The following is a 16960-nucleotide window of genomic DNA, read 5'->3' as shown; positions in this document are numbered from 1 at the left end:
CCTCCTAGAGAAGCTATGCAACTGTTCCCTCACAATGTCACTTCTACCTTTGTGGGGAAACTGCAGTCTATGCAGCTTATCAAGGTCCCAAACTATCCTAGTTCCTCCAGCCTACACCAGAGTACCTCCTCATCAACTCCCCATTTTAAGATTCTTGCACCAAGAGGTGGGTGAGGCAAAAGACTCCCTCCCTCCGCACACTTTTGCCACCCTTGGCCACATCTGGACTCTCCTTTATCCACAGGAATCAATCAGACTGATTGAGATATTGTAATTTCGGATAGCGAGCATTGGGCTGGTATCAGCTGTTCCCTATTAGACACAATGTTCTTTTCAATAGACTACTTTGTTTCACACTGACAGTCATTTTTCACCCTGCATGGCAGAATTTCAAAGCCAAGAATCCTGTATTACCCGGTAAACAAACAAAATTAGACTCAAAATTGCCTTTTTTGATTTTGATATATTAATCAACTCTTCAGGAAAGCTTCTAAACATTTTCAATTACATAAAGAACAGGCTGGCAACATTTTCCAACTTCAAAAAAATCAGGCTTAGTTAAAGGTTTGTTTTCTATTCCACTGATACTCTATATTACATATTTGCAACTGTTTCTGTTTTCGGACAGATTGATTAATAGCGTCAGTTCTAAAAAATCCCACCATGTCCACAGGGGGGGAAAAATAGTATTTCCATCTGTGATCTTCATTAACCAAGGCAGATCTATCTATTTTGGTGTGTTTCCTTCTTGCTTCAGCTGCAGCCTTGGGTCCCTGAGTATCTCTGAAACTCTGGGCCCCATGGTTGCCGTTAAATGCTAATTATGGGTCAGGTGGGTACTCTGGAGATAGAAGGCAAGTAATGGATCAAACGAGCCAAGGGAAAAAAGAAATCTTGACACCCCAGAGACCCTGCCTCCCTCCTGTACTTAACATCTTACTTGACTAGACAGGAAAACTAAAATGAAATTTCTGGTAATGGATGTTATCTAGTCTTATTGTGGTGATCATTTTGCAATATATATAAATATCAAATTATTGTTACATGCCTGAAACTAATATAATGTTTGTCTGTAATATCCCTATAAAAAATCTTCATTAAAATAGGAAAGAAAAGAGCTTAAGACAACTCCTGCTGTTAATTGCTGAAATTTTTTGTAACCTTTAAAGCACTATCCTATCTATTAGTTAAAAATGGCAAGTTATCAGGATTTACTTAATCCTTGCAATTTGCAGTGGGTGTCACCTATAAGAATATAAAAGAATTGGAATACAGAAAACCTGTTTATGCAAAGGTCTTACAATATATGGTAGAAACTGGACAAAAATGTTTATAAACCATGTTAAGAATACCTGAAATGTGAAAACAAATATGATCTATTATATAATTAGATAATATATTATATTATATATTATATAATAATTAATATTAATATATAATTAGATAATATATATCTCATGTGTATTTATACATGAGAATTTCACCACCCTTATTAAAACGAAACAGAACTTAAAAGCTTTCAGCACTTGAAGGAGCTGCTCCTGAAGGACAGGAGGGCAGACCAAGTGACCACAGCTCTGCCCTGTGATTTTTCACACACAATGCGTGCACGCGTGCACACACACACACAATTTTCTTGGTACTCCTTACTACACGTGAGACATACTAAAATTTTCAAAAAGGCTTTATTATTTCACTTTTCATAAGATGCATAAAAGCAATCAAGCTTATAGATTCTGGCACAATAGCTACATAACCCTTTTGGCCCCCACAAATATTCATTCTTATTCACCAAAGGAGCTAGTGATTCACCACTGATCTGAGGCTGTGGGCCTCATGCATGCCATTAAAGATAGAATTTGTAGGTCTTGTTCTAGTATTCTCCAAAATTAGGGATGTCTCTCATCTCCAACATAAACTGTACTTTAATTCTTTATATTGTGATGGGGAGGAAATTTCAGGAAGCCAGAAGATAAAGACTCATAAAAGAATATTATGCACTTTTTATCTCCTATCAAATGCAATGCCAAACAGTATTTCAATATAACTCATAGTACTTCAGGATTCTGCCTAAAGGTGAGAATTTTTATTATCCAAAGCAAGCATTGCTCCATTAGGGAGTGGATAGTGGAAAGGAGTTTCACCCCCTACTGGCGAGTTTCTGTAGGAATGAATTAGAGGAAGGTTTCCCAGCAAGAAGACAGAATCCTGAAAAAGGTTTTACTTGTGTATGGGCAGAAATCAGAAACACATAGTAACATCAAGTTACATCTTTGTTCTGCCTTATATGGAACAGGAAAAAACAAGTTTTTTTTCCCATTTTCTCTCTATAGATATACCTACTTAAAAGTGCTGGCTGGCAGGTGTTCTAAATTAATAGGCTTTTAAATGGGTATTTTTAAAGCTTTCTGTAGATATCTCTTATTTTCCTCCTCACTGTAGATGTACTGCAGCCTGTCTGCCAGAAACGGAAATTGTTCTTTGATTAAAAACAATGATCACAGTCTATTAGTGGATTTATTACCAAGAGAAGAAGAAATAATTATATGGCAATGCCAAAGGCTCAGGCCCCACCTGGCGACTTTCCTAAGAGTCTCTCTGAACAGACCCATCTGTTCAGTTCATTCACAGTTTGCTTTGCCTAGACCGAAATACCTGACTGCATAATGTCACCCTTAACCGAGACCCCATCCTCTACTTTCACGATTTGGTCCCCTAATGGGTCCGATGATAAATCTCCTGATAAAACCACAACATTCAAAGAAGAGTTACTCACAAAGTAAAGGTAGATACTATTATGTCAGTAACTGTACACAGTAAGGGCATGTCAAGGGATGGTAGCAAAAATGGAGTATCTTATTAAGGAGTGAAATTAATTGAGGAACATTTTCTAAAGGTGGTAAGACCTCCCTATAGGCTTGATCGTTATTCAAATGCATTCATTTTATAAGGTACCTATAAACCGCAACCCTGGTGATTTACATGAATTAATTAATCACTGTCCAGTAATCACCCAGCAGAAAAATTAAACATATCTTAAATATATGTCAAATTAATTTTTTTTCATTTATCACAAAACTAATCCCAATTCACATACATTCAGTCTTCTAAAGTTCAGCTGTTATTGTATGATTCTGTGCTCATGACTTTAAAAGAAGGAGGAAAGTTCATTTTTAAGACATCTAAATGAAGCATTTTTATTTGGAAAACAGTATGTCAGCTCACAGGAGATGGCTATGCTAAGGTAACAAAAGGTCTACAGCATTCCTTGTGCTGACTGAGGTGATTCCCCATTCGTATTGGCCTCCTTCAGTGTACTGTGTCCCAAAATGAAGGTAACCAAAGACCTTAAAAGAGGAAAAAGAAACTGCAACAAAAATGGAGCCCTGTGAGATTAATAATTGTATCATTTAATATTTATACGATTGTACCTAAAACACTAACTCAAGGTATAAAGAAATGTCACTGGTTAAGAGAAGTTTAAATACTTACATTTATCAAGAGAGTGGTCATCAGCAAATGAAACCACAAGAGGAGGCCCATGTCTGGTCCTACTGAGCAATTTTCAGACTTGAGCTCATTTTGGCAACTACAATCGAAGAATACAAAGAGACCAGAATTATAATTAGATGATTTTACATTGCATCAATTAGCATGTTTCTATTGAAAAAAGAAAGCTGAGTAAAATTGGCTTAAATAATGTCTTTTATTATATTAGAAAATAAGAGGTCCAGAGGTAGAGTAGCTTCAGGGTGAGTTCACCTGGTAATTCACAGACATCAAGAAGGACCCAGGTCCCTCACATCTGTCTATCTGCAAATATAAGCATGTTGGCTTCTCCCCTGAGGCTAGCACCTCTTTAAGGTGCTAAGATTGGCTTCTGCAATTCCAGGCAACATATAAAGATGACAACAATCAGAGACACAAGTGTTTCCTTATACACATAAATTTTACATGGAAGCACCTTCCTCCTCAAAAACTCTCTCTCAGTTCTCACTGGCCAAAATTATGTCACATACCCATGTCTAGATCAATCACTGGAAGGGTAATAATTAGAATCAGAATGTCTATTTGGATTACTTAAGATGCACTTCCCCTCAAGGCTAAGGGAAATCCCAACTTCCCTTAAAGCACATGGCCACCTGAGAAAAATTAGGATTCTACTAGCAAAAAATAAGGCTAGTGAGAATGACAGGGGAGCAAGAAGCCCAGAGTGTCTGCCACATGTACCTAATAAGAATAGAAATAGAGCTCAACTCACTGCACACATCTCAATGCTTAGAAGTGGCACTAACGGTCTAACTGGTAGACAGTATCAAGCATATAAGATTAGCCATTGTTGCTATAACATTATGTCTTCACAGAGAGCTACAAAGACATGAATCTCTCTTTAAAAGGCACTAAGTGATTATAATCAAAGAACAAATCATTGCTAAATCCATATCATCTACATGAACCCAGAATAGATATTTCCTCTTTTATTGAAAAATCAAGGGTTCCCTTTACTGGAAATTTCAGTTCCAATGAGTTTCCAGTAACAGTTTCACATTCCAGATATGCATTTGTAATACATTTATATTGGTTAGTTGGGCCCAATTTATCTAACAAGCCACTAAAGTGCCCAATTGTTTATGCAAATTAGGAATCATGGCTGTATTAAAAAGTAATTTATTATATAATGTGATACCTGAATATACTCAGACATACATCATTTAATTTTTCATTTCATTCCAAATTCTTCATTTATTACCTGTTCATCTCTCACATGGAAAAAAATGGTCAAGATGACATTTGTTAAATATGCTTTCTTTTCTGAAATATTTAATCAACTGAAATATTTAATAAGAAATAACACTATTAAAATATTTTAATATCTTTAAGGGATATCAGGAGAAACAATGTTGTGCAACTATAAAGCGATCAACTGAGAGGTAGGAGACATGAGTTCTAATTCTAATAGCATTTATTCAGTACTCATTATATACCAGGCACTAAGTGTTTAATTCATATTCATTTATTTAATCCTTATAATAACCCTATAAACTACATATTATGATCATCCATTTTCAGATGTGGAAACTGAGGCACAGGGAGGTGATATAAATTGCACAAGGTCATATAGCTCATAAGTGGCAGGAGCAGGATTCAAATCCAGACCATGGGACGTCAGAACCAAAGCACTTAACCGTAGTGCATTACAACCTCTCTAGTCCTGGAATTGCCACTAATTGCTTGACCTTGTCAGAGCTAGTTTCCTAATGAGTTAAACAGAAAGTTGGGTAGAAATTTTCCAAATCTAACACTTAAAATGTCAAGAAAGCCTTGACCTTACAGACATCCTTCTCTGCCAAAAAATGTATATTAAAGTTATACTTCTCATACACGACCAAACACCCATATCTGGACACTCTACTAACAACTACAAGATGATCCAGAGAAAGAAGCAACTAAAAAGCCAACAATGGTATATAAGCCACAGGAAAAATATAACTCCTTGGAGGAATAAGATTGCAGTTTATTAGACTAAATTCATTAATTGCCCCAGACACTGGCGTGAAACCTACTTAGAAGGCAGGCTACAGAGCAGGGTTAGCTACAATATGGCTTCTAAATTAACTAAAGATCTCCCAAAGTATGCTACAATATTTTTGGACATTAGGCAGTAGAAAAATTTTCCCCCCTTCAGAGCAAAAAATCTCTACTCTGTCTAAGCCTCCTAAAAGAGTTAGAATTGAATTATTTTAAACCATCTCACCAAACATAATTATGAGTATTTATGAGAGTCCTCAAATATCCTCTTTGGAGAATCTAGACAGACACAGAGTAGAGCTATACATTTGCAGAAGAATCAATATTAAATTTATTTCTCTAAAGAGTGTGAACTATCTACTAAAGTGACCTACCATTCAGCTTGTCCGAAGGGCAAAATTTTAAATCTAAGTGATTAAAGTCCGGAATCTTATTTTAATAATATGAGTGGGATTGGACAGTATCTTCCTGTGGTCAGTGAAGTTCCTACTTGCTGCACTTTTTCACTGTGTGTAAAGAGGGACATCAAGTGGTCTAAGTTCTGGAAGCCTGTCTTGTCAGTGGCATTTTCTCAACCTAGTCTGTGGAGGTCCTATGATCCTTGATGGGATGGTAGAGCAAAGGTGCGCAAAGGATAGAAAAATTCAAACTACTCATCTTCTTAAGTAATCACTTGAATAATTTCAGGAGAATTTTGTAAGGATCAAATTTCTTTGAGTTAAAGACTTTTCTTTTGGGCACACAGTAATTTCTCAATTGTCTCCAATAGATAAGGGATAAAATAATGTGAATACAAAAAGAATTTATGTATCATAGTGTTTGCATGTATGGAGGTATATTGTTTTGCAGACAAATTTGCTTTCTTATTGCATTCTTTTTAAGTAATAAATGTGTTATTCCTAACAACAACAAAAAAGATGACCAAAAACAAGCCCAACGCATTGTTGGTGCTAAGGTCAAGTTGTGAAAAATAAATTTGCTACTACAGTATGCAAGAACTAATCCATAATTTTTTTAAAAGGATAGTTACAGCTTGTTTACATCTATGATTTGGAGTATATTGCAAATAAAAGTGTTGGGCACTTCTGTTCTTATACACTTGTAGTCTCTTTGCCCTATGTTTATGGAATAGATAAATTAAGAAGAGCTTTATGACATTTTTCCACCAAGAAAGAAAGGTTAGGCAGCTGGAGAACTGCACAGAAAGCGACTGATGACAAGAACCATCTGCCTGTTATTTAAATGTATCTCGAATCAGGAAAGCATGAAGTTCTTTTTGGATTCTTTCTCCCCTTAGTCCTTCGGGCCAGTCAGACTCTATGGATGAGGGGGGAAATGAAAGGAAATACCTTTCTGTCTTGCCTGAGCCATTGAGTTTATAGTAAAATAGAGTTGTTGAGGCCAATATGGAAATTAAAAAACAAACCAGTCAAATCACTACAAACTGAAAAAACAAAATTCATTCTGTAACAGTGAGAATTTCAGAACCAAGGGAAGTGGAAGTTCACTAAAGTGATTAAAGTGTGGGCAAGGAATCCCTGGACCTCAGTTCCAAGCCTGTTCAGCCTCTTCCAAACTTCTGGCAAGTTATTTAATTGTTCTACATTGCGTTTCTTTATCTGTGAAATGGGAATACTCACCTCAAAGAGTTATGGTGAGAAATAAGTATCAGATTGGAAGCACCTGTTAAAAGTGACCGGCACATAGCCAGGCACACTATACATGCTAACTACCACTCTCATTAACCCAGGAGTAAGATTATTCAACTGAGAGACAGTATCTGGACAGCACATTCTGACCTAAGAAAGTCTCTCATTTTACATATTGACATAATTTATTTTTAAGTTCTTCCTTTCATAAATTCTTTCTTGAAAATTTAGTTTCAAAAGTAATATGCATCTTTAAAAAAAATAAATACTGAAGAATAGGTTAGAAGTGAGAGTCCTTTTCCATCCCCAATACCAACTCTGATTATTCTTACTTTAAAAAGTAACAACAGTTCTTGGTTTGAGGTATGTTTCTAACCCTTTTACATGTTTAAACAAAAATAGATAGTTATTCATAATTTTTAAAATACAAATTGAGGGGCGCCTGGGTGGCTCAGTCGTTAAGCGTCTGCCTTTGGCTCAGGGCATGATCCCGGAGTTCAGGGATCGAGCCCCACATCGGGTGCCTCTGCTGGGAACCTGCTTCTTCCTCTCCCACTCCCCCTGCTTGTGTTCCCTCTCTCACTGGCTGTCTCTCTCTGTGTCAAATAAATAAATAAAATCTTTAAAAAAATACATATTGAGCCATGTTATAAAAATTATTCTATGACTTTCTCTTTCACTTGACAACGTATCTTAGATACCCTTCAGGATATGTTAACATGTTTAGATTTATACTGTTGACATAAATTTAATATTAAATTTTAAGAAAACAAATAAGATAAATGATGAAAATAAAATAAAGTGTTCTTTCATCATTGTTTAACTTGTGTGACAACATTTTGATTATGTTGCATTTTTTTAAGTCCTTACCATTTAGAGATACCTACAAAAATTTTACAGATAAATTATATAATGCCTAGGATTTGCTTCAAAATAATTGGAAGAAGAATGGAGAGAAGGAAATTTGGGGAACATAAATAAAACAAGATTGGCCATGAGTTGATAATAAAGTTGGTCGGTGAGTATATTAATGTTAGACTCTTCTCTTCTTTGTACTTCTGAATATTTTTGAAGTTTTCAGTAATAAAAAATTTTTAATTATTTTCTATCCTTAAAAATTATCTACTGAATGTCAAAAAGCTATATAATCAATTTACAGCATTTAGTTTTTTAAAATTTTTATTCATTTATTCCAGAGAGAGAGACTGGTGGGGGGGCAGGAGCAGAGGGAAGGACAGGCAGACTCCGTGCTGAGCTCAGAGTCCAACGTGGGGCTCAATCTCACAACCCTGAGATCATGACTGAGCCACCCAGGTGCCCCAATTTCTTTCTTTTCTTTTTTTTTTTTTTTTTTTTTTTGAGATTTACTTATTTATCTCTCATCACGAGAGTGAGAGAGAGAGCACGGTAGGGGGGAGAGGAAGGAAGGGAGAGAATTTCAAGAAGACTCCCCACTGAGGTCAGAGCCCCTCGCAGGACTTGATCTCATACCCTGAAATCATGACCTCAGCCAAAATCAAGAGTCAGAGGTTTAACTGACTGAGCCACCCAGGTGCCCCATAGCAATTAATTTCTGATTAGATTAATCAACAAAATTAATCATTCCTAATGCCCATCCCCTAAGCAGCAAAAATGAAAGCAACTTAGCTTCCTTGTAGTTTGAATGTTACTATAAAAATCCAAATACAATAACCAACCCAGAGAAGCAATATTCACTGATGTTATATGAGGTATTTATCAACAAATGTAAATTATAAACTATTATAATTGTTGCTTTTTAGAGTTAATGAGGAAGAGTTTTCCTTTTTCTGTTATATTGGAATTACTGCAGCTGGATGAAAAAAGGAAAACAGTTCTCTAGTCTATGTAGAATCAAGAAATCAAGAAGATAATGTGTGCTCTGTTCACCCAGACAGAAGAACACATTTGATCCAGAATGCACTCACCAAAATTCTGCCCTGCTGAAGCTGATAGAAAGCCAGAGGGGCAGAACAACTTTTGAGATTTTAGTTTCTGTTTTGCTCTTGCACACCTCAATAGTTCCAAGAAGGCGACCAAACCCTTACTGTCTATAGGGCACAGAGCCTATTACTAGTTGCGTGTTTTCTACAGCTCTTCCTTTTTTTGTCAAAGCCTACACTGACTAAAGAGGTATATATATATATCCTGGAGACAGATGGGATAGCCAGAGTACCTTCTAGGACAACAAAGGGAAGAGTTAAAGTTTTGCCAATATTGGAAAGAGGTCAGGATTCAGAAGGCCCAGTGAGACCCAGAATCTGGAAAAGCGAAGAAGGATCTATGAGGTGCACCCAGAGAGGTTGACATTTGACCCCCAGTCCTTTCAAAGATATTTGAACACCAAGCATGGACTATAAACAGTGGAGGAGCAGAATCTAAAAGGACCAAGCTGGCTGAACAGTGGCCATCTCCATATTATCCAGTGAGATCTAATGATCAGTGACCAGAGGAATTTTTACCTATGCTTCTGCAGCATTTAAGACCTTGAGCCTTTGCACAATGTTTGGGCCAAGAGAGCACTAATAAATATTTAATTAATTCCTGCCAGCCCAGAAGTATGAGGAGATCTTAGATTCAGGTTTAAGTGAACTTTAAAGATGTGCAATATTTTTTATAGATTTGGGTTTGAGTTTGCTAATTCATATAGGTTACTCCATTTAAAAAACAACTATGCCAAAAAAGTGCTAGAAAAGCAACCTGGATTCATGATGTAATAATCATCCTTCACATCTACACAGCTTTGTACATTTGGTAAGGTGTTTTCACATGTTATCTCATTTGATCCTCAGAGTTAAGAGGGTTCCATAGCTCTTGAGCTGTTGAGAGTAGATGTGCAGGAGCAAAATGGCTTAATAGAAGAGAGGATTTTCTTCCAGACATCTGGTCACTAGGTATTTTCTTAGCTTTGTTGTATTCTCTTGCTCTCTGTCTGACACACATTCTTGTCAGAAAGAAGAGGAAAATTTTACTCAACACTTCATTTAAAAACATCTGTGCAAAGTTGTCATTTGTAAGGTGAAATTCACAGAACCCAATGCCAAGGATGAATTCACTTCTTAAGGGGTTGCAAATTTAGGCTGCCACCCAATGGTGCTTGTAGGTCATGGCCAAATCTTCTGGTGAAATGGGAGAAAAACTAAACAGCGCAGGCATGTCCAACAAAGGAAAGAGATTATAACACCTTGTAGTGCCTTTTTACTATCAAAAACACATATCTTTCTTAAAACAATTCAAAAAATATAAAGTTTATTTAAAGAGGGCTGTTGGGTTGGGTTTTTTGTTTTGTTTTGTTTTTCCTAGCACAAATGGTTTAGTTCAAATTCCCAACAGCCTCCTTTTCAACTACTGGCTTTGACTTCTATAACCTGTTCTCTCCTTTTTTATGAGTAAAAAGAACTTGCCATGGGTTAAAAAAAAAAAAAAAAAGACTGTTTAGTCTCTACAGCTCTCTGCTTTAAGATCTTTCTTTTGTTCCTCCATATTATTAGTAAACACATAATTTCCCCTTGGGGAAAATAAACTTCCATCTTAGCTATGGCTTCCCTTCCACAATCATACATGTTCCCCTAATACTTTATTTCCACATTCTTTTTCTTTCTGAGGACTTCCTCCATCCTTCAAAAAGGTCTTTCAGGTTTGGACATGGTGGCTTCATTTGTACAAATTGGTCATATTTTTAATTTTTTTCCTTTTCATTATCCCCAAGGCAACTGGCTTCTTTGGAAACTTCCACGGAAAGTCCAAAGATACATCTTTTAACTGAACAGAATATTTTGAACAGAATTAGTACAGGAAAATAAGCTGGTTTCATTACCACATCTTTGGCCTTTCACTTTTTTTGTTTGTTTTGTAAAATAAAAAAAAATTCAAATGTCAATTCAGCTAGATAGAATTGGTTAGGTATTCTGGGGCTTACATGTTATTAAAGAATGTGAATAATTTTAAAAGATGCTGTCTCATTCATTTTAAAGAGTTCACTTATCCACTCAATAAGTATTTATTAAGTATATTAGCTGCTTGAAGCTGTGAAAGATTCAGATAACTATAAAACTCAGAACCGTCTTCCTGCACCTGCAGTCATGTTAGGTAACAATAAAAGGTAGTGTATAACTAAACACTGAAACTATAAAACAGCCCTATTGGCATTTGGAATGAAAAAGGAAATGATCATTTTCAGTTGATGTAAGAGGAAGGCGAAATCTGAATTGGGTTCTGAAAGATGGGCAGGATTTGAAAAGTTGAAAGACATCATGCCAGGCATCATTCCAGAAATAGAAGGCAGTAAGAATATTTACAAGGCAGGTAAATGTGGAATGTTTAGAGGCACACTATTTAGATCAGTTTAGCTAGAGGACACTAAATAGAGGTATACAGGACAAGGCTAGGAGGTAAGCCTAGAGGACAGGTATAGGAAGCCTTGACCATCAGCCTGGATTTTATCTCATAATAGGATTAACTAGTTTAAAAAAGAAATTAGTCTAAAAGATAAATTAGTAAGAGTAATCTAGAAGAATTTGAGAAGACTTTTGTTTTTCCTTTCTCCATTTCCCTCCTTCACTTTCAGCCAGTGATCTCAAGAATGACATAATTCCATCGTACAATTTTAAAGTGTCTTTCTCCTCCTTAAAACAATTCAATAGCTTCACAGTGTCTTTGAAAATCCTACCGACTTAACATATGGCCTTTAGAGATCTGGCCCTAGCCTGCCTCTCCAGACTTGTCACTTATACCATAGGCATCATTCAAACCCCTTTCCACCTCACTGAAACACTCCTTTCACTCCTCTCAGCCCTTTCCCTTCTGGTCTCAGCTTAGTCACTTCCCCAAGGAAGTCTCTCCAAACTCCTCAAATCCAGATTAGGTTCCCTGCCATAACTCATATTTTAGGACCTATGTCTTGTCTATGGCATGTCCTAAGGGGAGGCGTAGTTTCCCTAGCACCTATCAAAGGGCCAGGAACAAAAACAGATGCTCAAAAATATTTGTTAAAGAATGAAAAAGACAGGGGGTATAAAAAATAGGAGTCTATGGCTATCATACAATCATAAAGTAGTAAGACTTAGCCATTAAATTCAGGGATAGGCTTATGACAATGGAAAAGAAAGGATGAATAGGGGCTAATAAAAAAGTTAAATGGAAAGTTCACAAACCTGAATTCTGACTGAGTTGTTGCAATTTGGTATACACAATTAGGAGATTCATCTAACTCAGCAGTTTCCAAATCCTGACTCATCATCAGAATCATCCAGGAATAAGGAATGATTTTTGGTTTTTAAGTGTTTTAATTTTTCCTGATAATTCTGTCATAACCACATCTAACCAATGTTTAGGAACTATTTACGTGGATGTCCTGTAAGGCAACATTCAGTACTAAGTTCTAACTTAACCAAGATATCCACAAACAAGTAATTGGTAAGAGGACTTGGTAAGTAACTAAATCTAAGAGCATTATACTAATTAGAATTTTTTGGTGGGTTGACCTAGTCACAATTTGCATATAAAAGGCAGCCGATAAATACTAGCTTATCAAAAGAACCAGGTGAGCAGTAAGAGGAAGGGTAGATTTGATATTGGATGTGAGTTTCCCAACTTGAGGCTCTACCAATTATTTGTCCTTCAGGGCTATGTCAACAGAACTCTCTTCCTTCTTGCCTCAAATGGGTATTTGTACTTGACATTGCTGTTTTGGCTATTACAAACATTCTCTCTTCTCTAGGTTACAGCACCCAGTTTCTCTCTAAAGAATTACCCTCCCCCATTTTGTATAGTCCTACAGTAACTGTAATCAGGTCTTGACTCTGTCTTAGACTTTGAAAGCTTGAGTGTCCTAAGAGCAGAGAAATCAGTTGGTGTTTGTCATTGTTGCAGTGGCACTAAGTTAATTCCTGCTTCCGAGATCCTTGGGCTGCCCTCGTTTCTGACTTTTTAACTTGGCCTTGTTCTCAGACCACTATTACTTCTAGAAACTACCCAGTATTCTTCTAATAAGTCCCCATTTAAGAAGCCATTATCAATTTTTGACAGTTGCAAAAAAATAAAAATAGGAAGAAATATGAGCCATGTAATTTTAAATTTTATCACAGCCTCATTAAAAAAGATGAAATTAATTTAATGTTATATTTTATTTAAACCAAAACATCTGAACCATTATTCCAACACGTCATCGATATGAAAAAACACTGAGATATTTTGCTTTTTGTTGTTCCAAGTCTTTGAAATGTACCATGTATTTTACACGTATAGCTCACCTCAACTTGGACAAATTTTCAAAGGTTAAAGTGAAATGCAGTCCTTCCAAAACTAAAATGTGTATGAGAAAATATTTTACACTGCTAGTTTTTAAATTTAACTAAAATAAACATTCAGTTCCTCAGTAGCTGTATATGACTAGGCTTACGGTATTGGGCTGCACAGCCTTAGATAAGATTTGCTACAAGAGTGAAGAGACTCAGGGGAACTTTTCTTGATGTACCTAGTAACTGGAAGAACTGGTAAGTTTCCACACTTCCAACAAATTCCATTATGAACGGATTCAGAATTGTGTAAAGACCTACAGAAGTTCTCTCTTCCCCCCAAATGACATTTCCTTGGCTTTGTAATTAAATCAACACATTGAGTGTGAGACTTAGCCTCTGTATTCTATAATTTAGTAGAACAGAGCAATCAAGGAGTTATCTTTCCAGTCAGATGGTTTAATTCAAAGTTAAAATTACATTATTACTCTTAAGTCACTTCTCATTTCTTACATTTTGATGGGTGGGAAAAGACTTCGGTGACTAGTTTTAATTGTAAGTATTTTTATTGTCAAATGAAAATGTAGAAATTTGAGTGTCAGGTTGAGAATTTTACCTTTATCCCTCAGACAAGAAGTTATTATAAATTTTGGAGCTGGAGAGTGACAAGTTGAAGCCAATGTTTCATGAAAATGAATCGAAGTCCAGTGCGCAAGTAGACTGGTAAGAACAGAGGTCCGTAGGGAAGGTGTAGAGCTCCTAGTATCCCTAGCTGATGTACATATGCTCTTATTTCTGCCAGGAATTGTCTTCCTCTTGTTGTCAAGACATGTGCTCATCCTTCAAGATCTAGTTCACGGCAGGCACTGTTTCCTAGATGCAGATAGCAGACTGGGTCACCTCTTCACCTCTGGTCCCCCAGAACTTCTTTCAAAATTCAGAGATAAAAGATAGAATGGTAGTGACAGAAGAGGAGGAAATGGGGAATTATTGTTTAATGGGTACAGAATTTCAGTTTTGCAGGTTGAAATGTTAGAAGAGTATCCTCCAAATTGACAAGGCACTTTGAGAGTGGAAAACAAAGCAGGTCACTCCACACAGTTTACAGTTTTATTCAGGGTGACTTACTGACAAGGGTGATTGGGTAGTGAACAATCCACAGCAGCTGCAGTTATTCTCTGAAAAATGCAGACCTTAACCTACAGATTTTATAAAGGGAAGAGACATGCAGAGGGGCATTGTACTGAGATCAAAGGGTTCAAACGCACCTCAAAGGGCTTGCACAAACCTGACAGCTAACCTTTAGTTAGATCCAATGGCACCACCTGTGTCAAGAAGGGGAGAAACCATCATCTCTAACAAATTCATGGGAGGCCAAAACAAGCCTCTCCTCATCCCAGCCTTTGTGGGCATTTCTAAGGTATGTATATTCATCTCCAAGGGGGCTGGAACATAGAACCCCAAGACAGGTGACTAAGGTAACATGAACTAAGGAAGATGAAGGGACAAAGATGGAGTTAGTATCGTCAGAACTCCTGCAAATGTGTCCCATGGATGCATGGGGGTAATGGTAGCACAAAACTAAGACTGATTGGAAGCCTAGTCTCCAGGCTAAATGGTTCCCTTTCAGATCTCAACTACAATGTCACGCCTTTAAGAGTCCCTCCATTCTCCAGGCCAGAAAGGTTTAGGTGCCTTTGCTATGCCCTCATAAACCCCATACTTTTCTTACAGGGTTCTTTTTATTACAATTGTTATCTATCGCTAATTATGTGGTGTATTAATTTGGTGAGGCTACCATAAAGAAACAGTACGAACAGGATGGCTTAAACAAAACTTTATTTTCACAATTCTGAAGGCTCTAAGTTCAAGATCAGGGTGTCAGCAGAACTGATTTCTTCTGAGGTCGCTCTCCTTGTGTGCAGATGGCCATCTTCTTATGTTGTCACATAGTGTTCCCTCTGGATGCGTGCAACCCTGGGGTCTCTTTCTGTGCCCAAATTTCTTCTTCTTATAGAGACACCAGTCAGACTGGATTAGGACCTACCCCCAAAGGGCCTTGTTTTAACTTAATCACTTCTTTAAAGGCCCTATCTCCAAATACAGTCACATTCCAAGACAAAACTCTGACGAATTTCGGAGGAACACAATTCAACCCATAACATGATTACCTCTATTGTTCCCACTAGGAAAATTATGACAACTCTCGTCTTGTTCTCATTTCAGGACCTTTCAGTTGCTATCCCCTCGTCTTAGAACACCCTATCTCCAACTCTTCGTAGAATAGGTTTTTCTCAACTTTTAAGCCTTAGTTAGCACTATCATCTGACAAAAGCCATCCTGGACCACCATACCCAAAGTTACCCCACAAGTCACTGTATCACATCATCATTTTTTCTTCCATGGCACTCACCATTAAGGTCCGCTGCAGGAAAGGGAGGTCGCCTGTCTTTATGCATGTAGCCCAGTGTCTCACACTCAGTTATGAATAAGCTTCTATAACCACTTACCATATCATAATGACTTTATGTATGGACTCCACTGAGAAAATCTGCTAGGGCACGGCCACAGTTTTGTCTTGTTTTTTTTTCCACCAAGTTTTCTGACTCTGGGCTCTCACACTTACTAGCTGTGCGAAAGTGGTAAGTGCCTTAACCTCCCTCCCGAGGTCTCAGGGTCCCTAAGGACACGATGACAACACCATGGTGTCCCGAGCTGTAAGAAGGCGTATGTAGGAGGCGTATGTAAAACCACGCAGGCGAGGCAGCCAGAGCCAAGAACGCGGCGTGGGGCAGTCAGCCGCTGGCACGGCGTCAGGGCCGGTGCTTTCCCGCGACTCGTGTGGACCTCGTGTTCGGGTGGGCCGCGCAGCACTGAAGCTGTCCTTTGGGACAGGTGGCCGCCCGTTCTCGTGCCCGCGAGTTCGTCTCGGGCTGTTTCACAGAACGCTCATTCAGAGTCAGAGACGCGCACAGCTGCAAACGGTGACTCCAGCACGGTTTTCCGTCGCATTACCAGAGCCCGCACTGCCTCAGTCTGCACCCGCCTCCCTCCCTCCGATTCCCGGGCCAGCGGAGCAGCCCTCAAGTGCCTCAGTGTCCTCAACGTGGGAGGAACGGTTACGCGGGCCGTGGTGCGGGGCCGGGGATGCCCGCCGTCCGCGACGGAAACGCGTGACAGACGCGGTCCAGCCGAGACGGTGCGACGAGCGTCTCAAAAGTCCCACCAGCTCGACCGGGTCGGCGACGCGCGGCGACCCTCACCACCTGCCGCTCTCAGGGGCCAGAACTTGGGCCTCCTCCGACTGAGGCCTCCTTAGACGTTTCCCTCCCCACGTCAAGTCGCTCTCACCCCTGCTTGGTCGACAGTGTTCTTACCCCGAGTTCCTCCGTGAGGCGAGCGCTCCCTGAGGCTACGAGCGGAGATCCCGGGACGCGCCAAGGTGCCAGAAACGGGGGCGGGGCCACGGGGCAGGAGTACGTGAGTTGCGTGAGATGACGCCACGACGCACGCACTTCTGCGCGTGCG

General features: G+C 38.5%; 1 long non-coding RNA gene across 4 annotated transcripts in view; it reads right to left on the bottom strand.

Annotated features, from left to right (window-relative positions):
* The window catches only part of LOC123791355 (uncharacterized), a 187221-nt gene extending 170327 nt beyond the window's left edge, over nt 1-16894 (bottom strand). For all 4 annotated transcript variants that reach the window (XR_006779358.2, XR_006779359.2, XR_015728089.1 and 1 more), the window contains exons 1-2: nt 16810-16894; nt 3493-3589 (exon numbers count right to left, since the gene is read on the bottom strand). This is a non-coding gene — a long non-coding RNA (uncharacterized LOC123791355). The remainder of the gene's footprint in view (nt 1-3492; nt 3590-16809) is intronic.
* Between the last annotated feature and the right edge of the window lie 66 nt (nt 16895-16960).

Source organism: Ursus americanus, chromosome 21 (assembly GCF_024610735.1).
Source record: "Ursus americanus isolate L20-20 chromosome 21, mUrsAme1.1.p, whole genome shotgun sequence".
In the NCBI taxonomy this organism is placed as follows: domain Eukaryota; kingdom Metazoa; phylum Chordata; class Mammalia; order Carnivora; family Ursidae; genus Ursus; species Ursus americanus.
Note: the sequence above shows the minus strand (reverse complement) of the source record. Positions and strands in the feature narration are given on the sequence as shown.